Source organism: Pan paniscus, chromosome 22 (assembly GCF_029289425.2).
Source record: "Pan paniscus chromosome 22, NHGRI_mPanPan1-v2.0_pri, whole genome shotgun sequence".
In the NCBI taxonomy this organism is placed as follows: domain Eukaryota; kingdom Metazoa; phylum Chordata; class Mammalia; order Primates; family Hominidae; genus Pan; species Pan paniscus.
The window spans coordinates 9,659,133-9,685,804 of NC_073271.2; positions in this window are offsets into that span (position 1 = coordinate 9,659,133).

Here is a 26,672-nt window from a genome sequence, read left to right on the forward strand (position 1 = left end):
TATTCCCGTTTCCAACAAAGGCTTGTAAGTGGTCCAAATATCCACTTGCAGATTCTACTAAAAGAGTGTTTCTAAACAGCTCTATGATAAGGTATGCTCAACTCTGTGAGTTGAGAACAAGCATCACAAAGAAGTTTCTGAGAATGCTTCTGTCTAGTTTTTAAGTGAAGATATTTCCTTTCCCACCATAGGCCTCAAAGCGCTCCAAATGTCCACTTGGAGATTCTGCAAAAAGAGTGTTTCAAACCTGCTCTATCAAAAGAAATGTTCAACTCTGTGAGATGAAAGCACACATCACAAAGAAGTTTCTGAGAATTCTTCTGTCTGGTTTTTATATAAAGATATTACCTTTTCCACCATAGGCCTCAAAGCTCTCCAAATGTCCGCTTGCAGATTCTACAAAAAGAGGGTTTTAAAAATGCTCTATGATAAGGTATGTTCACCTCTGTGAGTTGAATGCACACATAACAAAGAAGTTTCTGAGAATGCTGCTGTCTAGTTTTTATGTGAAGATATTCCCGTTTCCAACGAATGCCTCAAAGCCGTCCAAATATCCACTTGCAGATTCTACTAAAAGAGTGTTTCAAAGCTGCTCTATGATAAAGTATGTCCAACTCCATGAGTTGAATGTACACATCAGAGAGAAGTTTCTGAGAATTCTTCTGTCTAGTTTTTATGTGAAGATATTTCCATTTCCACCATATGCCTCAAAGTGCTCAATATGTCCACTTGCAGATTCTGAAAAAAGAGTGATTCAAACCTGCTCTATCAAAAGAAAGGTCCAACTCTGTGAATTCAGTGCACAAAGCACAAAGAAGTTTCTGAGAATGCTTTTGTCTAGTGTTTATGTGAAGATATTCCCGTTTCCAATGAAGGCTTTAAAGCTCTCCAAATATCCACTTGCAGATTCTACAAAAAGAGTGTTTCAAAACTGCACTATCAAAAGAAAGGTTCAACTCTGTGAGTTAAAGGTACACATCACAAAGAAGTTTCTGAGAATGCTTCTGTCTAGTATTTATGTGAAGATATTCCCATTTCCAACGAAGGCCCCAAAGTGTTCCAAGCCTCTACTTGTAGATTCTACTAAAAGAGTATTTCCAAGTTGCTTTATGATAAGGTAGGTTCAACTCCGTGAGTTGAAGGCAAGCATCACAAAGAAGTTTCTGAGAATGCTTCTGTCTAGTTTTTATCTGAAGATATTTTCTTTTCCACCATATTCCTTAAATCGCTCCAAATGTCCAATTGCAGATTCCACAAAAAGAGTGTTTCAAACCTGCTCTATCAAAAATAGGTTCAACTCTCTGAGTTTAATGCACACAGCACAAAGAAGTTTCTGAGATAGCTTCTGTCTAGTGATTATATGAAGTTATTACGGTTTCCAAAGAAACCTTCAAAGCTTTCCAAGTATCCGCTTGCAGATTCTACTAAAAGAGTGTTTCAAACCTGCTCTATCAAAAGAAAGGTTGAGCTCCGTGAGTTGAATGTACACATCACAAAGATGTTTTGGAGAATGCTTTGTCTAGATTTTATGTGAAGATATTTCCTTTTCCACCATAGGATTCAAAGCTCTCCAAATGTCCACTTGCAGATTCTACAAAAAGAGTGTTTCAAAACTGCTCTATCAAAAGAAAGGTTCAACTCTGTGGGTTGAATGCACACATCACAAAGAAGTTTCTGGGAATGCATCTTTCTAGATTTTATGTGAAGATATTCCTGTATCCAACGAAGGCCTCAAAGCAGTCCACATATCCACTTGCAGATTCTGCAAAAAGAGTGTTTCAAAACTGCGCTATCAAAAGAAATGTTCAACTCTGTGAGTTGAATGTACACATCCAAGGAAGTTTCTGAGCATGCTGCTGTCTAGTATTTATGTGAAGATATTCCCGTTTCCAATGAAGGCCTCTAGGCGTTCCAAATATCCACTTGCAGATTCTCCTGAAGGAGTTTTTAAAAAATGGCCTGTGATAAAGTATGTCCAATTCTGTGAGTTGAATGCAAACATCAGAAAGAAATTTCTGAGAATGCTTCTGTATAGTTTTTATGTGAAGATATTTCCTTTTCCACCATAGGCCTCAAAGCTCTCCAAATGTCCACATGCAGATTCTGCATAGAGTGTTGCAAACCTGCTCTATCAAAAGAAAGGTTCAGCTCTGTGAGTTGAATGCAAACATCACAAAGAAGTTTCTGAGAAGGCTTCTGTCTAGTATTTCTGTGAAGATACACCCGTTTCCAATGAAGGCCTCAAAGCGGTCGAAATATCCACTTGCAGATTCTCCAAAAAGAGTGTTTCAAACCTGCTCTATCAAAAGCAAGGTTCAGCTCTGTGAGATGAATGCACACATCACAAAGAAATTTCTGAGAATGCTTCTGTTTAGTTTTTATGCAAAGATATTTCCTTTTCTACCAGAGGCCTCAAGCTCTCCAAATGTCCAAAAGCAGATTTTACAAAAAGAGTGTTTCAAAGTGCTCCGTCAAAAGGAATGTTCAACTCTGTGAGTTGAATGGACACATCACAAAGAAGTTTTTGAGAATGCTTCTGTCTACTCTTTATGTGATGATATTCCCATTTCCAATGAAGGCCTCAAAGCCATCTAAATATACACAGGCAAATTCTATGAAAAGAGTGTTTCAAAACTGCTCTATGAAAAGGAAGGTTCAACTCTGTGAGTTGAATGCAAACATCAAAAAGAAGTTTTTGAAAATGCTTCTGTCTAGTGTTTATGTGAAGATATACCCGTTTCTAACGAAGGCCTCAAAGCAGTCCAAATATCCACTAGCAGAATCTACAAAAAGAGTGTTTCAAACCTGCTCTATCAAAAGAAAGGTTCAACTCTGTCAATGGAATGCACACATCACTAAGGAGTTTTAGAGAATGCTTCTGTCAAGTGTTTATGTGAAGATATTCACGTTTCCACGAAGGCCTCAAAGCGGTCCAAATATCTACTTGCAAATTCTACTGAAAGAGTGTTTCAACACTGCCCTATGATAAGGTATGTTCAACTGTGAGTTGAATGCAAACATCACAAAGACGTTTCTGAGAACGCTTCCGTCTAGTTTTTATATGAAGACATTTCCTTTTCCAATATAGGCCTCAAACTGCCCCAAATGTCCACTTGCAGATTCTACAAAAAGAGGGTTTTAAACCCACTCTATCAAAAGAAAGGTTCAACTCCGTGAGTTGACTCCACACAGCACAATGAAGTTTCTGAGAAAGCTTCTATCTAGTGATTATGTGAAGATATTCTCGTTTCCATCGAAGGCCTCAAATTTGTCCAAATATCCCCTTGCAGATTCCTCTATAAGAGTGCTTCAAAACTACTCTATGATAAGGTATGTTCAACTCTGTGAGTTGAATGCACACATCACAAAGTAGTTTCTGAGAATGCTTCTGTCTAGTATTTACATGAAGCTATTCCCTTTTCCAATGAAGGCCTTAAAGAGGTCCAAATTTCCACTTGCAGATTCTACTAAAAGAGTATTTCAAAACTGCTCTATGATAAAGTCTGTTCAACTCCATGAGTTGAATGCACACATCACAAAGCAGTTTCTCAGAATGCTTCTGTCTAATTTTTATGTTAAGGTATTTTATTTTCAACTTTAGGCCTCAAAGCGATCCAAATGTCCACTTGTAGTTTCTGCAAAAGAGTATTTCAAACCTGCTCTATCAAAATAAAGGTCAAACTCTGTGAGTTTAATGCACACATCACAAAGAAGTTTCCGAGAATGCTTTGCTCTAGTTTTTATGTGAAGATACTCTCCTTTCCAACAAAGGCATGAAAGCGGTTCAATTACCCACATGCAGATACTACTAAAAGAGTGTTTCAAAAATGCTCTGTGATAGTTTGTTCAACTCTGAGAGTTGAATGAAAACGTCACAAAGAAGTTTCTGAGAATGCTTCTGTGTAGTTTTTATGAGAAGATATTTCGTTTTCCACCATTGGAATAGAAGCGCTCCAAATGTCCACTTGCAGATCCTGCAAAAAGTGTGTTTCATACCTTCTCTATGAAAAGAAAGGTTCAACTTGGTGAGTTATATGCACGCATCACAAGGAAGTTTCTGAAAATGCTTCTGTCTAGTTTTTGTGTGAAGATATTTCCTTTCCCACCATATGCCTCAAAGCTCTCCAAATGCACATATGCAGATTCTGCAAAAAGAGTGTTTCAAACGTGCACTATCAAAACAAAAGTTCAACTCTGTGAGTTGAATGCACACATCACAAAGAAGTTTCTGAGAATGCTGCTGTCTAGTTTTTATGTGAAGGTATTCCTGTTTCTAACAAAGGCCTCAAATCTGTCCAAATATCCACTTGCAGATTCTTCAAAAAGAGTGTTTCTAAACTGCTCCATGGAAAGATATGTTCAAATCTGTAAGTTGAATGCACACAACCCGTAGAAGTTTCTGAGAATGCTTCTGTCTAGTTTTTATGTGAAGATATTTCCTTTCCACCTCAGGCCTCAAAGCTCTCCAAATGTCCACTTGCAGATTCCACAAAAAGAGTGTTTCAAACCTGCTCTATCAAAAGAATGGTTCAAATCCGTGAGCTGAATGCACCCATCACAAAGAAGTTTCTGAGAATGCTTCTGTGTCGTGATCATGTGAAGGTACTCCCGTTTCCAATGATGTCCTCAAAGTGGTCCAAATATCCACTTGGAGATACTACTAAAAGAGTGTTTCAAAACTGCTCTAGGATAAAGTATGTTCACCTCCGAGGATTGAAGGCAAACATCACAAAGAAGTTTCTGAGAATGCTGCTGTTTAGTTTTAATGTGAAGATATTTCCTTTTCCACCATAGGCATCAAATCGCTCATAAATGTCCACTTGCAGATTCTGCAAAAAGAGTGTTAAACCTGCTCTATCAATAGAAAGGGTCAACTCTCTGAGTTGAATGCACACATCAAAAAGAATTTTCCTAGAATGCTTCTGTCTAGTTTTTATGTGAAGAAACTCCCGTTTCCAGGGAAGGCCTCAAAGCTGTCCAAATATCCACTTGCAAATTCTACAAAAAGAGTGTTTCAAATCTGCTCCATCAAAAGAAAATTTCAACTCTGTGAGTTGAATGCACACAGCACAAAGAAGTTTCTGAGAACGCTTCATTGTGTGAAGATACTCCCGTTTCCAACGAAGACCTCAAAGCGGTCCAATTATACACTTGCAGATACTACAAAAGGAGTGTTTCAAAACTGATCTATGATAAAGTTGTTGAACTCCGAGAGTTGAATGCAAACGTCACAAATAAGTTTATGAGAATGCTTCTGTCTAGTTTTTATGTGAAGATATTTCCTTTTCCTCCATAGGCCACAAAGCGCTCCTAATGTCCACTTGTAGATTCTGCAAAAGAGTGTTTCAAACCTGCTCTATAAAAAATGGTTCAACTCTGTGAGTTGAATACACACATCACAAAGAAGTTTCTGAGAGAGCATCATTATGTAAAGGTACTCCCTTTTCCAACGAAGGCCTCAAAGCCCTCCAATTATCCACTTGCAGATACTACTAAAAGAGTGTTTCAAAACTGCTGTATGATAAAGTATGTTAGACTCTGAGAGGTGAATGCAAACGTCACAAATAAGTTTATGAGAATGCTTCTGTCTAGTTTTTATGTGAAGATATATCCTTTTCCACCATAGGTCTCAAAGAGCCCCAAATGTCCACTTGCGGATCCTGCAAAAAGAGTGTTTCAACCCTGCTCTGCGAAAAGGAAAGTTCAACTCTGTGAGTTGAATGGACACATCACAAAGTAGTTTCTGAGAATGCTTCTGTCTAGTTTTTATGTGAAGATATTCTGGTTTCCAACGAAGGCCTCAAAGCGGTCCAAATATCCACTTGCAGATTCTACGAAAATAGTGTTTCAAAACTACTCTATGAAAAGGGAGGTTCAACTCTGTGAGTTGAATGCAAACATCACAAAGAAGTTTCTGACAATGCTTCTGTCTAATTTTTATTTATAGACATTTCCTTTTCCACCATGGGCCTCCGAGCTCTCCAAATGTCTGCTTGCAGATTCTACAAAAAAAGTGCTTCAAACCTGCTCTATCAAAAGAAAGGTTCAATTCTGTGAGTGGAATGCACACATCACAAAGAAGTTTCTGAGAATGATTCTGTCTGGTGTTTATGTGAAGATATCTCCTTTTCCAATGAAGGCCTCAAAGCGGTTCAAATATCCACTTGCAGATTTTACAAAAACAGTGTTTCAAACCTGCTCTATCAAAAGAAAGGTTCAACTATGTGAGTTGAATGCACACAGTTCAAAAAAGTTTTTGAGAAAGCTTCTGTCTAGTGATTATGTGAAGATATTTCCCTTTCCAACAAAGGCCTCAAAGCGGTCCAAATATTCACTTGCAGATTCTACAAAAAGAGTGTTTCAAAACTGCTCTATGAAAAGGTATGTTCAACTCTATGAGTTGAATGCAAACATCACAATGTAGTTCCTTAGAATACTTCTGTCTGGTTTTTATTTAAATATATTTCCTTATCCACCATAGGCTTCATAGCTCTAAAAATGTCTGGTGCCTATTCTACAAAAAGAGTGTTTCAAACCTGCTCTATCAAAAGAAAGTGTAAACTCTGTGAGTTGAATGCAGACATCACAAAGAAGTTTCTGAAATTCTTCTATCTAGTGTTTATTTGAAGATATTCCCGTTTCCAATGAAGGCTTCAAAGCATTCCAAATATCCACTTGCAGATTCTGCAAAAAGAGTGCTTCAAAACTGCTCTATGAAGAGGTATGTTCAACCCTGTGATTTGAAAGCAAACATCACAAAGTAGTTCCTAATAATTATTCTGTCTGGTTTTTATATAATGATATTTCCTTTTCCATCATAGGCCTCAAATCTTGCCATATGTCCACTTGAAGATTCTACAAAAAGAGGGTTTCAAACCTGCTCTATGAAAAGAAAGGCTCAACTCTGTGAGTTGAATGCACACATCACAAAGGAGTTTCTGAGAATGCTTCTGTCTAGTGTTTATGTGAAGATAATCCCGTTGCCAAAGAAGGCCTCAAAGCAGTGCAAATATCCACTTGTAGATTCTACTGAAAGAGTGTTTCAAAAGTGCTCTATGATAAGGTATGTTCAACTCTCTGAATTGAATGGCAACATCATAAGAACTTTCTGAGAATGCTTCTGCCTAGCTTTTATGGGAAGATATTTCCTTTTCCACCATAGACCTCAAAGCACTCCAAATGTCCACTTGCAGATACTAGAAAAAGAGTGTTTCAAACCTGCTCCATCAAAAGAAAGGTACAACTCCGTGAGTTGAATGCACACAGTACAAAAAAGTTTTTGAGAAAGCTTCTGTCTAATGATTATTTGAAGATATCCCCGTTTCCAACGAAGGCCTCAAAGCGATCCAAATATTCACTTGCAGATTCTACAAAAAGCGTGTTTCAAAACTGCTCTATGAAAAGGTATGTTCAACTCTATGAGTTGAATGCAAACATCACAATGTAGTTCCTTAGAATTCTTCTGTCTGGTTTTTATGTAAAGATATTTCCTTTTCCACCATAGGCCTCATAGCTCTAAAAATGTCCGGTGCCAATTCTACAAAAAGAGTGTTTCAAACATGCTCTATCAAAAGAAAGTTTCAACTCTTTGAGTTGAATGCACACATCACAAAGAAGTTTCTGAGAATGCTTCTGCCTGTTTTTGTGTGAACATATTCCTGTTTCCAATGAAGGCCTCAAAGCGTTCCAAATATCCACTTGCATATTCTACGAAAAGAGTGTTTCAAAACTGCTCTATGGAAAGGTATGTTCAACTCTTAATTGAAGGCAAACATCACAAAGAAGTTTCTGAGAATTCTTCTCTCTAATTTTTATATGAAGATATAACCTTTTACACCATAGGCCTCAAAGCTCTCCAAATGTCAACTTGCAGATTCTACAAAAAGAGTGATTCAAAGCTGCTCTATCAAAAGAAAGGTTCAACTCTTTGAGTTTAATGCACACATGCAAAAGAAGTTTTTGAGAATTCTTCTGTCTAGTGTTTATGAGTAGATATTTCCGTTTCTAACAAAGACCTCATAGCGGTCCAAATATACAGTTGCAGATTCTACAAAAAGAGTGTCTCAAAACTGCTCCATGGAAAGGTATCTTCAACTCTGTGAGTTGAATGCAAACATCACAAAGACGTTTCTGACAATGTTTCTGTCTAGTTTTTGTGTGAAGATATTTCCTTTTCCACCATAGGCCTCAAAGCTCTCCAAATGTCCACTTGCAGATTCTACAAAAAGAGTGTTTCAAACCTGCTCTATTAAAAGAAAAGTTCAAATCTTGATGTTGAATACACACATCACAAAGAAGTTTCTGAGAATGCATCTGTCTAGTTTTTATGTGAAGATATTCCCGTTTCCAATGAAGGCCTCAAAGCGGTCTAAATATCCACTTGCAGATTCTACTAAAAGAGTGCTTCAAAACTGCTCTATGTCAAAGTATGTTCAACTCGGTGAGTTGAATGCACACATCACAAAGAAGTTTCTGAGAATGCTTCTGTCTAGTTTTTATGTGAAGATATTCCCTTTTAAAACGAAGGCCTCAAAGGAGCCCAAATATCCACTTGTAGAGTCTACAAAATGAGTGTTTCAAAACTGCTCTATGAAAAGGGATTTTGAACTCTGTGAGTTGAATGCAAACATCACAAAGATGTTTCTGAGAATGCCTCTGTCTAGTTTTTATGTGAAGATATTTCCTATTCCACCACAGGCCTCCAAGCCTTCCAAATGTCCGGTTGCAGATTCTACAAAAAGAGTGTTTCATACCTGCTCTATGAAATAAGGTTAACTCTGTGAGTTGAATGCACTCAGCACAAAGAAGTTTTTGAGAAAGCGTCTGTCTAGTGATTATGTAAAGATAATCCCGTTTCCAACGAAGACCTCAGAGCGGTCCAAATATCCACTTGCAGCTTCTACTACAAGAGTGTTTCAAAACTGCTCTATGATAAAGTATGTTCAACTCTGTGAGTTGAATGCAAACCTCACAAACTAGTTTCTGAGAATGCTTCTGTCTAATTTTTATGTGAAGATATTCCTGTTTCCCATGAAGTCCTGAAAGCTATCCAAATATCCACTTGCAGCTTCTACATAAGGAGTGTTTCAAAACTGCTCCATGAAAAGTTATGTTCAACTCTGTGTGTTGAATGCAAACATCACAATGTAGTTTCTGAGAATGCTTCTGTCTGCTTTTTATGTGATGATATTTCCTTTTGAAACATAGGCTTCAAAGCTCTCAAAATGTCAAATTGCAGATCCTACAAAAAGAGTGTTTCAAACCTTGTCTATCAAAAGAAAGGTTAAACTCTGTGAGTTGAAAGCACACATTACAAAGAAGAGTCTGAGAATCCTTCTGTCTACTGTTTATGTGAAGATATTCCTGTTTCCAACGAAAGCCTCAAAGCGGTCCAAATATCCACTGGCAGATTCTACAAAAAGAGTGTTTCAAAACTGCTCTAGGACAAGGTATGTTCAACTCTGTGTGTTGAATGCAACCACCCTAAAGAATTTTCTGAAAATGCTTCTGTCCAGTTTTTATGTGAAGATATTCCCGTTTCCAACGAAGGCCTCAAAGCGTTCCAAATATCCCCTTGCAGATTCCACGAAGAGTGTTCCAAAACTGCTCTATTAAAAGGTATGTTCAACTCTTTGAGTTGAATGCAAACATCACAAAGATGTTTCTGAGAATTCTTCTGTCTAGTTTTTATATGATGATATTTCCTTTTCCACCACAGGCCTCAAAGCTCTCCAAATGTGCACGTGCAGATTCTGCTAAAAGAGTGTTTCAAAGCTACTCTATGATAAGGTACGTTGAAATCTGTGAGTTGAAAACAAACATCACAAATAAGTTTCTGAGAATGCTTCTGTCTATTTTTATGTGAAGATATTCCCGTTTCCAACGAAGGCCTCAAAGCGGTAAAAATATCCACATGCAGATTCTACTAAAAGAGTGTTTCAAAACTGCTCTATCAAGAGGTATGTTCAACTCTGTGAGTTGAATGCAAGATCAAAAAGAATTTTCTGAGAATTCTTCTGCCTGCTTTTTATATACAGATACTTCCTTTTCCACCATAGGCCTCAAAGCTTTCCAAAAGTTCAATTGCAGATCCTCTAAAAAGATTGTTTCAAACCTGCTCTATCAAAAGAAAGGTTCAACTCTGTGAGTTGAATGCACACATCACTAAGAAGTTTCTGAGAAATCTTCTCTCTAGTGTTTATGTGAAGATATTCCCGTTTCCAATGAAGGCCTCACAGAGTTCCAAATATCAACTTGCACATTCTACAAAAAGAGAGTTTCTAAATTGCGCTATGAAGAGGTATGTTCAACTCTGTGAGTTGAATGCAAACATCACAAAGAAGTTTCTGAGAAAGCTGCAGTCTAGTCTTTATGTGATGATATTACCTTTTCCACAATAGGAATCAAAGTGCTCCAAATGTCCACTTGCAGATTCTACAAAAAGAGTGTTTCAAACCTGCTCTATATAAAGAAAGATTCAACTCTGTGAGTTTAATGCACACATTACAAAGAAGTTTCTGAGAATGCTTCTGTATAGTTTTTATGTGAAGATATTTCCGTTTCCCACGTAAGCCTCAAAGCATTCCAATATCCACTTGCAGATTCTACGAAAAGAGTGTTTCAAAACTGCTCTATGAAAAGGTATGTTCAACTCTGTGAATTGAATGCAAACATCCCAAAGATGTTTCGGAGAGTTCTTCTGTCTAGTTTTTATATGAAGATATTTCCTTTTCCACCACAGGCCTCAAATCTCTCCAAATGTCCACTTGCAGAATCTACAAAAAGAGTGTTTCAAACGTGCTCTGTCAAAAGAAAAGATCAATTCTGTGAGTTGAATGCACACATCAATAAGAAATTTCTGAGAATGCTTCTGTCTAGTGTTTATGTGTAGATATTCCCGTTTCCAACGAAGGCCTCAAAGCGGTCTAAATATCCAATTGCAGATTCTACAAAAAGTGTGTTTCCAAACTGCTCCATAAAAAGGTATGTTCAACTCTGTGAGTTAAATGCAAACATCCTGAAGAAGTTTCTGAGAATGCTTCTGTCTAGTTTTTGTGTGAAGATATTTCCTTTTCCACCATATGCCTCAAAGGTCTCCAAATGTCAACTTGCAGATTCTACAAAAAGAGTGTTTCAAACCTGCTCTATCAAAAGAAAAGTTCAACTCTGTGAGTTGAACCTCACTAAGAGGTTTCAGAGAATGCTTCTGTCTAGTCTTTATGTGAAGGCATTCCCGTTTCCAACAAAGGCCTCAGAGCGGTCCAAATATCCACTTACGAAGTCTACTAAAAGAGTGTTTCAAAACTGCTCTATGATAAGGTATGTTCAAATCTGTGAGTTGAATGCAAACATCACAAAGAAGTTTCTGAGAATGCTTCTGTCTAGTTTTGATGTGAAGTTATTTCCTTTTCCACCATTGGCCTCAAAGCACTGCAAATGTCCACTTGCAGATTCTACAAAAAGAGTATTTCAAACCTGCTCTATCAAAAGAAAAGTTCAACTCTCTGAGTTGAATGCACACATCACAAAGAAGTTTCCAAGAATTCTTCTGTCTGGTTTTTATGTAAAAGTTTTTCCATTTCCACCGTAGGCCTCAGAGCGATCCAAATGTCCACTTGCAGATTATACAAAAACAGTGTCTCAAAACTGCTCTATCAAAAAGAAGGTTCAACTCTGTGAATTGAATGCACACATCACAAAGAAGTTTCTGAGAATGCTTCTGTCTAGTGTTTATGTGAATGTATTCCCGTTTCCACCAAAGGCCTCAAAGCACTCCCAATATCCACTTGCAGATTCTACAAAAAGTGTGTTTCAAAACTGTTCTGTCAAGAGGAATGGTGAACTTCGTGAGTTGAATCACAAATCACAAAGAAGTTTCTGAGAATGCTTCTGTCTAGTTTTTGTGTGATGATATTTCCTTTTCCAACATAGGCCTCAGAGCAGTCGAAGTATCCACTTGCAGATTCTACAAAAAGAATGCTGCAAAACTGCTCTGACTAAAGGAATGTTCAACTCTTTGAGTTGAATGCACACATCACAAAGTAGTTTCTGTGAATGCTTCTATCTAGTTTCTGTATGAACATATTTCCTTTTCTACCATAGGCCTCAAAGCGCTCCAAATATCCACCTGCAGATTCTACGAAAAGAGTGTTTCAAAACTGCTCTACCAAAAGGAAGTTTCAACTCTCTGAGTTTAATGCACACAGCACAAAGAAGTTTCTCTGACTACTTCTGTGTTGTTTTTATTTAAAGATATTTCCTTTTCCAACACAGAGCCCAAAGGGCTCCAAATATCCACTTGCAGTTTCTTCAAAAAAGAGATTCTAAACTGACCAATCAAAAGATAGGTTCATCTCTGTGAGTTGAATGCATACATCACAAAGCAGTTTCTCTGAATGGTTCTGTTAGTTTTATTTAAAGATAATTCCTTTTCCACCATAGGGCACAAATGGCTCCAAATATCCACTTGTAGATTCTGCAAAACCAGAGATTCAAAACTGCTCATTGAGAAGACAATTTCAACTCAGTGATTTGAATGTACACATCACGAAGAAGTTTCTTAGAATGCTTCTGTGCAGTTTTTATTGAAGATATTTCCTTTTCCACCATAGGGCGCATAGGGCTCCAAATATCCTCTTGCAGATTCTAGAAAAAGAGAAACTCTAAACTGCTCAATCAACAGATAGGTTCAACTCTGTAAGTTGAATGCCCACATCACAAAGAAGTTTCTCAGAATGCTTCTGAGTAGTTTTTATGTGAAGATGTTTCCTTTTCCACAATAGACCTCAAAGTTCTCCAAATATCCACTTGAAGATTCTACAAAAACGGTGTTTCAAAACTGTGCAATGAAAAGAAAGTTTCAACCCTGTGAGATGAATGCACACGTCACAAAGAAGTTTCTCAGAATGCTTCTGTGTTGTTTTTATGTGAAGATATTTCCTTACCACGATGGGCCTCAATGGGCTCCAAATATCCACTTCCATATTCTACAAAAAGTGTTTCAAAATTGCTCAATCATGAGATAAATTCATCCCTGTGAGATGAATTCACACGTCACGAAGTAGTTTCTCAGAATGCTTCTGTGTAATTTTTATGTGAGGATATTTGCTTTTCCACAGTAGGCCTCAAAGGGCTCCAAATATCCACCTGCAGATTCTGCAAAAAGAGAGGTTCAAAACTGCTCAATCAAAAGATACTTTCAACTCTGTGAGTTGAATGCACACATCACAAAGAAGTTTGTCTGAATGCTTCTGTGTAGTTTTTATTTCAAGATATTTCCTTTTCCACCATAGGGCTCAAAGGGCTCCAAATATCCACTTGCAGATTCTACAAAAAGAGAGATTCAAAACTGCTCAATGAGAAGATAAGATCAACTCTGTGAGTTGAATCCACACCTAACAAAGAAGTTTCTCAGAATGCTTCTGTGTAGTTTTTATGTGAAGATATTTCCTTTTCCACAATAGTCCTCAAATCTCTCCAAACATCCACTAACAGATTCTGCAAAAAGAGAGATTCAAATCAAAAGGTAGGTTCAACTCTGTGAGTTGAATGCACACATCACAAAGAAGTTTCTCAGAATGCTTCTGTTTAGTTTTTATGTGAACATATTTGATTTTCCACAGTAGGCCTCACAACGCTCCAAATATCCACTTGCAGATTGTGCAAAAAGAGAGATTCAAAACTGTTCAATCAAAAGATAGGTTCAACTCTGTGAGTTGAATGCACACATCACAAAGAAGTTTCTCAGAATGCTTCTGTTTAGTTTTTATGTGAACATATTTGATTTTCCACAGTAGGCCTCACAACGCTCCAAATATCCACTTGCAGATTGTGCAAAAAGAGAGATTCAAAACTGTTCAATCAAAAGATAGGTTCAACTCTGTGAGTTGAATGCATACATCATGAAGAAGTTTCTGAGAATGCTTCTGTGTAGTTTTTATTTGAAGTTATTTCCTTTTCCACAGTAGGTCTCGAAGGTCTCCAAATATCCACCTGCAGATTCTGCATAAAGAGAGATTCAAAACTGCTCAATCAAAAGATAAGTTCACCTCTGTGAGTTGAATGCACACATCACAAAGCAGTTTCTCTGAATGCTTCTATGTAGTTTTTATTTGAAGATATTTCCTTTTCCACCATAGGGCACAAAGGGCTCCTAATATCCACTTGCAGATTCTACAAAAAGAGAGATTCAAACTGCTCAATCAAAAGATAGGTTCAACTCTGTGAGTTGAATGCACACATCACAAAGAAGTTTCTCAGAATCTTTCTGTGTAGTTTTTATGTGAACATATTTGATTTTCCACAGCAGGCCTCAAAAGGCTCCAAATATCCACCTGCAGATTCTTCAAAAAGAGGTATTCAAAACTGCTCAATCAAAAGATAGGTTCAACTCTGTGAGTTGGATGCATACATCAGAAAGAAGTTTCTCTGAATGGTTCTGTGTAGTTCTATTTGAAGATAATTCATTTTCCACGATAGGGCACAAAGGGCTCTAAATATCCACTTGCAGAATCTACAAAAACAGAGATTCAAAACTGCTCATTGAGAAGATAAGTTCAACTCAGTGAGTTGACTGTACGCATCACGAAGAAGTTTCTTAGAATGCTTCTGAGTAGTTTTTATTGAAGATATTTCCTTTTCCACCACAGGGTGCAAAGGGCTCCAAATATCCACTTGCAGATTATAGAAAAAGAGAGACTCTAAACTGCTCAATCAAAAGATAGGTTCAACTCTGTGAGTTGAATGCCCACATCACAAAGAAGTTTCTCAGAATGCTTCTGAGTAGTTTTTATGTGAAGATGTTTCCTTTTCCACAATAGGCAGCAAAGTTCTCCAAATATCCACTTGCAGATTCTACAAAAACGGTGTTTCAAAACTGCGCAATGAAAAGAAAGGCTCAACTCAGTGAGATGAATGCACATATCACAAAGAAGTTTCTCAGAATCCTGCGTTGTTTTTATGTGAAGATATTTCCTTTCCACTATAGGCCTCAATGGGCTCCAAATATCCACTTCCATATTCTACAAAAAGAGTGTTTCAAAACTGCTCAATCATGAGATAGATTCAACCCTGTGAAATGAATGCACCCGTCACGAAGTAGTTTCTCAGAATGCTTCTGTGTAATTTTTATGTGAAGATATTTGCTTTTCCACAGTAGGCCTCAAAGGGCTCCAAATATCTACCTGCAGATTTTGCAAAAACAGAGATTCAAAACTGCTCAATCAAAAGATACATTCAACTCTGTGAGTTGAATGCATACATCACAAAGAAGTTTGTCTGAATGCTTCCTTGTAGTTTTTATTTCAAGATATTTCCTTTTGCACCACAGGGCTCAAAGGGCTCCAAATATCCACTTGCAGATTCTACAAAAAGAGAGATTCAAAACTGCTCAATCAAAAGATAGGTTCAACTCTGTGACTTGAATGCACACATCGCAAAGAAGTTTCTCAGAATCTTTCTGTGTAGTTTTTATGTGAACATATTTGATTTTCCACAGTAAGCCTCAAAAGGCTCCAAATATCCACCTGCAGATTCTGCAAAAAGAGGTATTCAAAACTGCTCAATCAAAAGATAGGATCAACTCTGTGAGTTGAATGTATACATCACAAAGAAGTTTCTCTGAATGGTCCTGCGTAGTTTTATTTGCAGATATTTCCTTTTCCACAATAGGGTGAAAGGGCTCCAAACATCCACTTCCAGATTCTACACAACAGAGATTGAAAACTACTCAATGAGAAGATAAGTTCAACTCAGTCAGTTGAAGGCACACATCATGAAGAAGTTTCTTAGAATGCTTCTGTGTAGTTTTTATTGAAGATATTTCCTTTTCAACCATAGGGTGCAAAGAGCTCCAAATATCTACTTGCAGATTCTAGAAAAAGAGTGACTCTAAGTTGCTCAATCAAAAGATAGGTTCAACTCTGTGAGTTGAATGCCCATATCACAAAGAAGTTTCTCAGAATGCTTCTCTGTAGTTTTTATGTGAAGATATTTCCTTTTCCACCATAGGCCTCAAAGCTCTCCCAACATCCACTTGCAGATTCTGCAAAAAGAGAGATTCAAAACTGCTCAATTGAAAGGCAGGTTGAACTCTGTGAGTTGAATGCACACAGCACAAAGAAGTTTCTCAGAATGCTTCTCTGTAGTTTTTATGTGAACATATTTGATTTTCCATGGTAGGCCTCACAGCACTCCAAATATCCACTTGCAGATTCTACAAAAAGAGAGATTCAAAACTGTTCAATCAAAAGATAGGTTCAACTCTGTGAGTTGAACGCATACATCATGAAGAAGTTTCTGAGAATGCTTCTGTGTAGTTTTTATTTGAAGATATTTCCTTTTCTACCATAAGCTGCAGAGGGCTCCAAATATCCCCTTGCAGATTCAACAGAAAGAGTGTTTCAAAACTGCTCAATCAAAAGAAAGTTTCAACTCTGTGAGATGAATGCACACATCACAAAGAAGTTTCTCAGAATGCTTCTGTGTAGTTCTTATTTGAAGATATTTGGTTTTCCACTGTAGGCCTCAAAGCGCTCCAAATATCCACTTGAAGATCCTACAAAAAGAGTGTTTCAAAACTGCTCAATCATAAGCTAGGTTCAACCCTGTGAGATGAATGCACACATCACAAAGCAGTTTCTCTGAGTGATTCTGTGTAGTTTTTATTTGAAGATATTTCCTTTTCCACCATAGGGTGCAAAGGGCTCCAAATATCCACGTGGATATTCTACCAAAAGATAAATTCAAAAATTGCTCAATGAGTTGAATGCACACCTCACAAAGTAGTTTCTCACAATGCTTCTGCATAGTTTTTATGTGAAGATATTTGCTTTTCCACTGTAGGCCTCAAAGGGCTGGAAATATCCACCTTTAGATAGTGCAAAAAGAGAGATTCAAAACTCCTCAATCAAAAGATAGGTTCAACTCTGTGAGTTGAGTGCACATATCACAAAGAAGTTTCTCTGAATGCTACTGCGTAGTTTTTATTTCAAGATATTTCCTTTGCCACCATAGGGTGCAAAGGTCTTCAAATATCCACTTGCAGATTCTACAAAAAGACTGAAAACTCCTCAAAGGGAAGATAATTTCAACTCTGTGAGTTGAATGCACACCTCACAAAGTAGTTTCTCAGAATGCTTCTGTGTAGTTTTTATGTGAAGATATTTCCTTTTCCACAATAGGCCTCGAAGCTTTCCAAACATACACTTGTAGTTTCTGCAAAAAGAGAGATTCAAAACTGCTCAATCAAAACGTAGTTTCAACTCTGTGAGTGGAATGCAAACATCACTGTGGTGTTTCTCAGAATGTTTCTGAGTAGTTTTTATGTGAAGATATTTCCTTTTCCACAATAGGCCTCAAAGGGCTCCAAATATCCACTTGCAGATTCCACGAAGAGAGTGTTTCAAAACTGCTCAGTCAAAAGAAAGTTTCAACTCTGTGAGATGAATGCACACATCACAAAGGAGTTTCTGAAATTGCTTCCTTCTAGATTTTATGTGAAGATATTTCCTTTTCTATCATAGGCCGCAAAGCGCTCCAAATGTCCACTTGCCGATTCTACAAAAAGGGTGTTTCCAAACTACACAATCAAAAGAAAGTTTCAACTCTGTTAGATGAACGTACATATCATAAAAAAGATTCTCAGAATTCTTCTGTTTTTTTTTTGTGAAGATATTCCCTTTTCCAACTTAAGCCTCAAGGTGCTTGAAATGTCCCCTTGCAGATTCTCCAAAAAGAGTATTTGAAAACTGGTTCTCCTAAAGAAAGTTGGAACTCCAGGAGATGAATGCAGACATCACAGAGAACTTTCTCAGAATGCTTCTATCTACTTTTTATGTGAAGATATTTCCTTCTCCACCACAGGCCTCAAAGCGCTGCCAAATGTACACTTGCAGATTCTACAAAAAGAGAGTTTCCAATCTGCTCAATCAAAAGAAAGGTTTAACTCGGTGAGACTAATGCACGCATCACAAAGAAGTTTCTCAGATTGCTTCTGTCTAGATTTTATGTGAAGATATTTCCTTTTCTACCATTGGCCACAAAGAGTTCTAAATGTTCACTTGCAGATTCTACAAAAAGAGTGTTTCCAAACTACTTAATCAAAAGAAACGTTCAACTCTGTGAGATGAACACACTCATCACAAAGAAGTTTCTCAGAATTCTTCTGTCTAATTTTTATGTGAAGATATTTCCTGTTCCACCATAGGCCTCAAGATGCTCTAAATGTCCGCTTGCAGATTCTACAAAAAGAGAGTTTCAAAACTGCTCAATCAAAAGGAAGGGTTATCTCTGTGAGATGAATGCATATATCACAAACAAGTTTCTAATATTGCTTCTATCTAGATTTTATGTGAAGATATTTACTTTTCTACCATAGACCGCAAAGCGCTCCAAATGTCCACTTGCAGACTCTACAAGAAAGAGTGGTACCAAACTGCTCAATTGAAAGAATGGTTCCACTCTGTGAGAAGAACGCACACATCACAAAGAAGTTTGTCAGAATTCTTCTTTCTAGTTTTTATGTGAAGATATTTCCTTTTCCACCATAGGCCTCAAAGCGTTCCAAATGTCCACTTGCAGATTCTATAAAAAGAGAGTTTCAAAACTGCTGAATCAAAAGAAAGTTTAAACTCTGTGAGATGAATGCACCCATCACTAAGAAGTTTCTCCGATTGCTTCTCTCTAGATTTTATGTGAAAGTATTACTTTTTCTACCATAGGTCGCAAAGCGCTTCAAATGTCCATTTGCAGATTCTACAAAAAAGAGTGTTTCCAAACTGCTCAATCAAAAGAAAGGTTCAAGTCTGTGAGATGAATGCACACATTCCCAAGAAGTTTGTCAGAATGCTTCTGTCTAGTTTTTATGTGAAGATATTACCTTTTCCACCATAGGCCTCAAAGCGCTCCAAATGTCCACTTGCAGATTCTACGAAAAGAGAGTTTCAAAACCGCTCAATCAAAAGAAAGGTTTAACTCTGTGAGATGAATGCACACATCACAAAGAAGTTTCTCAGATTGTTTCTGTCTAGATTTTATGTGAAGATATTTCTGTTTCAACCATAGGCCGCAAAGCGTTGCAAATGTCCATTTGCAGATTCTACAAAAAGAGTGTTTCCAAACTGCTCAATCAAAAGAAAATTTCAGCTTTGTGAGATGAACGCACACATCACAAAGAAGATTATCAGAATTCTTCTGTCTAGTTTTTATGTGAAGATATTTCCTTTTCCACCATAGGCCTCTAAGCACTCCAAATGTCCACTTCGAGATTCTACAAAAAGAGTGTTTCCAAACTGCTCAATCAAAAGAAAGGTTTAACTCTGTGAAATGAATGCAAACATCATAAAGAAGTTTCTGAGATTGCTTCTGTCTAGATTTTATGTGAAGATATTTCCTTTTCTACCATATGCCACAAAGTTCTCCAAATGTCCACTTGCATATTCTACAGAAAGAGTGTTTCCAAACTGTTCAATCAAAAGATAGGTTCAAATCTGTGAGATGAATGCACAAGTCCCAAAGAAGTTTCTCAGAATTCATCTGTCTAGTTTTTATGGGCAGATATTTCCTTTTCCACTGTTGGCCTCAAAGAACTCCAAATATCCACTAGCGGATTCTACAAAAACAGAGCTTCAATACTGCTCAGTCAGAAGAAAAGTTTAACTCCATGAGATGAATGCACACATCACAAAGAAGTTTCTCAGATTTCTTCTGTCTAGACTCTATGTGAAGATATTTCCTTTTCTACTACAGGCCGCAAAGCGCTCTGAATGTGCACTTGCAGATTCTACAAAAGAGTGTTTCCAACCTACTGTATCAAAAGAAAGTTTCAACTACGGGAGATGAAAGCACGCATCACAAAGAAGTTTTTCAGAATTCTCCTGTCTAGTTTTTATGTGAAGAGATTTCCTTTTCTACCACAGGTCTGAAAGGGCTCGAAATGTCCACTTGCAGATACTACAAAAAGAGGGTTTCAAAACTGCTCAATAAAAAGAAAGGTTTAACTCTGTGAGATGAATGCACACATCACAAAGAAGTTTGTCTGATTGCTTCTGTCTAGATTTTATGTGAAGATATTTCCTTTTCTACCATAGGCCGCAAAGTGCTAAAATTGTCCACATGTAGATTCTACAAAAAGAGTGTTTCCAAACAGCCCAATGAAAAGAAACTTTCAACTCTGTGTGATGAACGCACGCATCACAAAGTGATTTCACAGTATTCTTCTGTCTAGTTTTTATGTGAAGATATTTCCTTTTCCACCACAGTTCTCAAAGAGCTTCAAATGTCCACTTGCAGATTGTTCAAAAAGTGTGTTTCCAAACTGCTCCATCAAAGAAAGTTTAACTCTGTGAGATGAATGCACACATCACATAGATGTTTCTCAGATTTCTTCTGTCTAGTTTTTATGTGAATGTATTTCATTTTCCACGGTAGGCCTCAAGGGGCTTGAAATGTCCACTTGCAGATTCCACAAAAAGATTAATAAATAACTGGCCCATCAAAAGAAAGGTTCAAATCTGGGAGATGAATGCACATATCACAAAGTAGTTTCTCATATTGATTCTATCTAGTTTTTATGTGAATATATTTCCTTTTCCACCACAGGTCTCAAACCGCTCCAAATGTTCACTTGCAGAATCTACAAAAAGAGAGTTTCAAAACTGCTCAATCAAAAGAAAGGTTTAACTCTGTGAGATGAGGGTGCACATCACAAAGAAGTTTCCCAGATTGCTTCTGTGTAGATTTTATGTCAAGATATTTCCTTTTCTACCATTGGCTGCAAAGTGCTCCCAATGTCCACTTGCAGATTCTACAAAAACAGTGTTTTCAAATGGCTCAATAAAAAGAAAGGTTCAACTCTGTGAGATGAATGCACGCATCACAAAGAAGTTTCTCAGAATTCTTCTATCTAGTTTTTAGGTAAAGATATTTCCTTCTCCACCAAGGGCCTGAAAGAGCTCCAAATGCTCAATTTCAGATTCAACAAAAAGAGAGATTCAGAACTACTCAATCAAAGGAAAGTTTTAACTCTGTGAGATAAATGCACACATCAAAAAGAAGTTTCTCAGATTGCTTCTGTCTAGATTTAATGTGAAGATATTTCCTTTTCTACCATAGGCCGCAAAGTGCACGAAATGTCAACTTGCAGATTCAACAAAAAGAGATTTTCAAAACTGCTAAGAAAAAAAAGAAAGATTTAACTCTGTGAGATGAATGCACACATCAGAAAGAGGTTTCTCAGATTGCTTCTGTCTAGATTTTATATGAAGATATTCCCTGTTCTACAATAGGCTGCAAAGCGCTCCTAATTTCCACTTGCCGATTCTATAAATAGAGTGTTTCCAAACTGCTCAATCAATAGAAAGGTTAAACTCTGTGAGATGAAGGCACACATTACAAAGAAGTTTCTCAGATTGCTTCTGTCTAGATTTTTTTATGTGAAGATATTTCTTTTTTCTACCATAGGCCTCAAAGCGCTCCAAATATCCACTTGCACATTCTACAAAGAGAGTGTTTTCAGACAGCTCAATCCAAACAAAAATTCAACTCTGTGAGATGAACACACACATCAGAAATAAGTTTCTCAAAATGCTTCTATCTAGTTTTTATGTGAAGATATTTCCTTTTCTATCATAGGCCTCAAAGAACTCCAAATGTCCATTTGCAGATTCTACAAAAAGAGAGTTTCAAAACTGCTCCAACAAAAGAAAGGTTTTACTCTGTGAAATGAATGCACTCATCACAAAGAAGTTTCTCAGATTGCTTCTGTCTAGTTTTTATGTGAAGATATTTCCTTTTCCACCACAGGCCTCAAAGTGCTCCAAATGTCCACTTGCAGATTCTACAAAAAGAGAGTTTGAAAACTGCTCAATCAAAAGAAAGTTTTAACTCTTTGAGATGAAAGGACACATCACAAAGAAGTATCTGAGATTGCTTCTGTCTAGATTTTATGTGAAGACATTTTCTATTCTAACATAGGCTGCAAAGAGCTCTAAATATCCACTTGCAGATCCTTCAAAAACAGTATTTCCATACTGCTCAATGAAAAGAATGATTCAACACTGCAAGATGAAGGCACGCATCACAAGGATGGTTCTCAGAATTCTTCGGTCTGGTTTTTATGTGAAGATAATTGCCTTTTCCAACATAGGCTTCAAAGGCCTCCAAATGTCAACTTGCAGATTCTCCAAAAAGAGACTTTCAAAACCGCTTAGTCAAAAAATGTTTAATTCTGTGAGATAAATTCACACGTCACAAAGAAGTTTCTCAAATTTCTTCTTTCTAGATTTTATCTGAAGATATTTCCTTTTCCAGCATAGGCCTCAAAGTGCTCCAACTGTCCACTTGCAGATTCTACAAAAAGAGAGTTTCAAAACTGCTCAATCAAAAGAAAGGTTTACCTCTTTGAGATGAGTACACACATAACAAAGAAGTTTCTTAGATTGCTTCTGTCTAGATTTTATGTGAAGATATTTCCTTTTCCACCGTAGGCCTCAAAGCACTGCAAATGTCTACTTACAGATTCTCCAAAAAGAGAGTTTCAAAACTCCTCAATCAAAAGAAAGGTGTAACTCTTTGAGGTGAATGCATACATCACAAAGAAGTTTCTGAGATGGCTTCTGTCTAGGTTTTATGTGAAGATTATTTCCTTTCCTGCCATAGGCCACAAAGCACTCCAAATGTCCATTTGCAGATTCTACAAAAAGTGTTTCCATAATGCTCAATCAATAGATAGTTTCAATTTTGTGAGATGAATGCACACATCAGAAAGAAGTTGCTCAAAATTCTTCTATCTAGTTTTTATGTTAAGTTATTTCATTTTCCAGCATAGGCCTCAAGGCACTCGAAATGTACACTTCCAGATTCTACAAAAACGGCATTTCAAAACTGGTCCATCAAAAGAAAATTTCAACTTTGTGAGATGAATGCACACATCACAGAGAAGTTTCTCAGAGTGCTTCTATCTAGTTTTTATGTGCAGATATTCCTTTTTCCACCATTGGCCTCAAGGCGCTTGAAATGACCACTTGCAGATTCTACAAAAAGAGTATTTCAAAACTGGTCCATCAAAAGAAAGGCTCAACTCTTGAGATGAATGCACACATCACTAAGAAGTTTCTAAGAATGCTTCTATCTAGTTTTTATGTGAAGATATTTCCTTTTCCACCACAGGCCCCAAAGTGCTCCAAAAGTCCACTTGAAGATGCTACAAAAAGAGAGTTTCAAATCTGCTCAATCAAAAGAAAGGTTCAACACTGCGAGATGAATGCACACCTCACAAAGAAGTTTCTCAGATTGCTTCTGTCTAGATTTTATGTGAAGGTATTTCCTTTCCTAGCACTGGCAGCAAAGCGATCCAAATGTCCACTTGCAGATTCTACAGAAAGATTGTTTCAAAACTGCTCAATCAAAAGAAAGTTTCAGCTCTGTGAGATGTATGGCCGCATCACAATGAAGTTTCTCAAAATTCTTCTGTCTAGTTTTTATATGAAGATATTTCCTTTTCCACCTTAGGCCTCATGGCACTCGAAATGTCCACTTGTAGATTCTACAAAAAGCGTATTTCAAAACTGGTCCTTCAAAAGAAACATTCAAATCTAGGAGATGAATGCGCACATCACACAGAACATTCTAAGATTGTTTCTGTCTAGATTTTATGTGAAGATATTTCCTTTTCTACCATAGGCTGCAAAGGGCTCCAAATGTCCACTTGCAGATTCTACAAAAAGAGTGATTCCAAATTGTTCAATCAAAAGAAAGATTTAGCTCTGTGAGATGATCACATGCATCAAAAAGAAGTTTCTCAGAATTCTTCTGTCTAGTTTTTATGTGAATATATTTCCTTTTCCAACACAAGCCACAAAGTGCTGCAAATGTCCACTTGCAGATTTTACAAAAAGAGAGTTTCAAAACTTCTCAATCAAAAGAAAGGTTTATCTCTGTGAGATGAATGCACACATCACAAAGAAGTTTCACAGATTGCTTCTGTGTAGATTTTATGTGAAGATATTTCCTTTTCTACCATAGGCCACAAAGCTCTCCAAATGTCCACTTGTAGTTTCTACAAAAAGAGTGTTTCCAAACTGCTGAATTAAAAGGAAGGTTCAACTCTGTGGGATGAACGCAAGCATCACAAAGAAGTTTCTCAGAATACTTCTGTCTAATTTTTATGTGAAGATATTTCATTTTCCATCATTGGCCTCAAGGAACTTGAAATGTCCACTTGAAGATTCTATGAAAAGAGGATTTCAAAACTGCTCCAACAAAAGAATAGTTTATCTCTGGGAGATGAATGCACACACAACAAAGAAGTTTCTCAGAATGCTTCTATCTAGTTTTTATGTGAAGATATTTCCTTTTCCACCATAGGAGTCAAAGTGCTACAAATGTCCACCTGCAGATTATATAAAAAGAGAGTTTCAAAACTGCACAATCAGAAGGAAGGTTTAACTCTGTGGGATGAATGCACACATCACAAGGAAGTTTCTCTGATTGCTTCTGTCTAGATTTTATGTGAATATATTTCCTTTTCAACCATAAGCCACAAAGCACTATGAATGTCCACTTGCAGATTCTACAAAAACAGTGTTTCCATACTGCTCGATCAGAAGAAAGGTTCAACTCTGTGAGATGAAAGAGGTTTCTCAGAATTCTTCTGTCTAGTTTTCATGTGAAGGTATTTCCTTTTCCACCATAGGCCTCAAGATGCTCCATATGTCCACTTGCAGATTCTACAAAAGTAGAGTTTCAAAACTGCTCAAACAAAAAAAAGGTTCAACTCTGTGAGATGAAAGCACACATCCCAAAGAAGTTTGTCAGATTGCTTCTGTCTACATTTTATATGAAGATATTTATTTTTCTACAATAGGCTGCAAAGCACTCAAAATGTCCACCAGTAGATTCTACAAAAAGAGTGTTTCCAAACTGCTCAGTCAAAGAAAGTTTCAAATCTGTGAGATGAACACACACATCACAAAGATGTTTCTCAGAATTCTTCTGCCTAATTTTTATGTAAAGATATTTCCTTTTCCACCATAGGCCTCAAAGCACTCCAAATGTCCACTTGCACATTTTACAAAAAGAGAGTTTTGAAACTCCTCAATCAAAAGAAAGTTTTAGCACTTTGATGTGAATGCATACATCAAAAAGAAGTTTCTCAGATTGCTTCCATCTAGATTTCATGTGAAGCTATTTCCTTTTCTGCCAAAGGCCAGAAAGGACTCCAAATGCCCACTTGCAGATTCTACAAAAAGAGTGTTTCCATACTGCTCAATCAAAAGAAAGGTTCAACTCTGTGAGATGAATGCACACATCACAAAGAAGTTTCTCAGAATTATTCTCTCTAATTTTTATGTGAAGGTATTTCCTTTTCCAACATAGGCCTCAAACTGCTCCAAATGTCCACTTGCAGATTCTACATAAAGAGAGTTTCAAGACTGCTCAATCAAAAGAAAGATCTAACTCTGGGAGATGAATGCACACATCACAAAGAAGTTTCTCAGAAATCTTCTGTCTAGTTTTTTTGGGAAGATATTTCCTTTTCTGCTATAGGCAGCAAAGCGCTCCAAATGTCCCCTGTCAGATTCTACAAAAACAGTGTTTCCATACTGCTAAATAAAAAGATAAGTTCAACTCTGTGAGATGAATGCACACATCACAAAGAAGTTCCTCAGAAATCTTCTGTCCAGTTTATTTGTGAAGATATTTCTTTTTCCACCATAGGCCTCAAAGTGCTCCAAAATTCCACTTGCTGATTCTACAAAAAGAGTGTTTCAAAACTAGTCCTTCAAAAGAGAGTTTCAACTCTGGGAGATAAATGCACACATCACAAAGTTTTTCTCAGAATTCTCCTGTCTACTTTTAATGTGAAGATATTTCCTTTTCTACCATTGTCCGCAAAGTGCTCCAAATGTCCACTTGCAGATTCTACAAAAAGAGTGTTTCCTAACTGCTCAAAAGAAAGTTTCAACTCTGTGAGATCAATGCTCACATCACAAAGAAGTTTCTCAGAATTCTTCTATCTAGTTTTTAGGTAAAGATATTTCCTTTTCCACCATAGGCGTCAAAGCGCGCCAAATATTCACTTGCAGATTCTAAAAAAAACAGACTTTCAAAACTGCTCAATCAAAAGAAAGGTTTAACTCTGTGAGATGAATGCACACATCACAAAGAAGTTTCTCAGATTGCTACTGTCTAGATTTTATGTGACGATATTTCCTTTTCTACCATAGGTCTCAAAGCGCTGCAAATGTTCACTTACAGACTCTACGAAGGAGTGTTTCCAAACTGCTCATTCAAGAGAAATTTTCAACTCTGTGAGATGAATGCATACATCACAAAGAAGTTTCTCAGATTATTTCTGTCTTGATTTTATGTGAAGATATTTCCTTTTCTACCATAGGCCACGAAGCGCTCCAAATGTCCACTTGCAGATTCTACAAAAGGAGTGTTTCCAAACTGCTCAATCAAAAGAAAGGTTCAACTCTGTGAGATGAACGCACCTATCACAAAGAAGTTTCCCAGAATTCTTCTGTCTAATTTTTGTGTGAAGATATTTCCTTTTCTACTGTAGGCCTCAAAGCGCTCCAAATGTCCACTTGCAGATTCAAAAAAAAGAGAGATTTAAAACTGCTCAATCAAAAGAAAGGTTTAAGTGTGTAAGATGAATGCACACATCA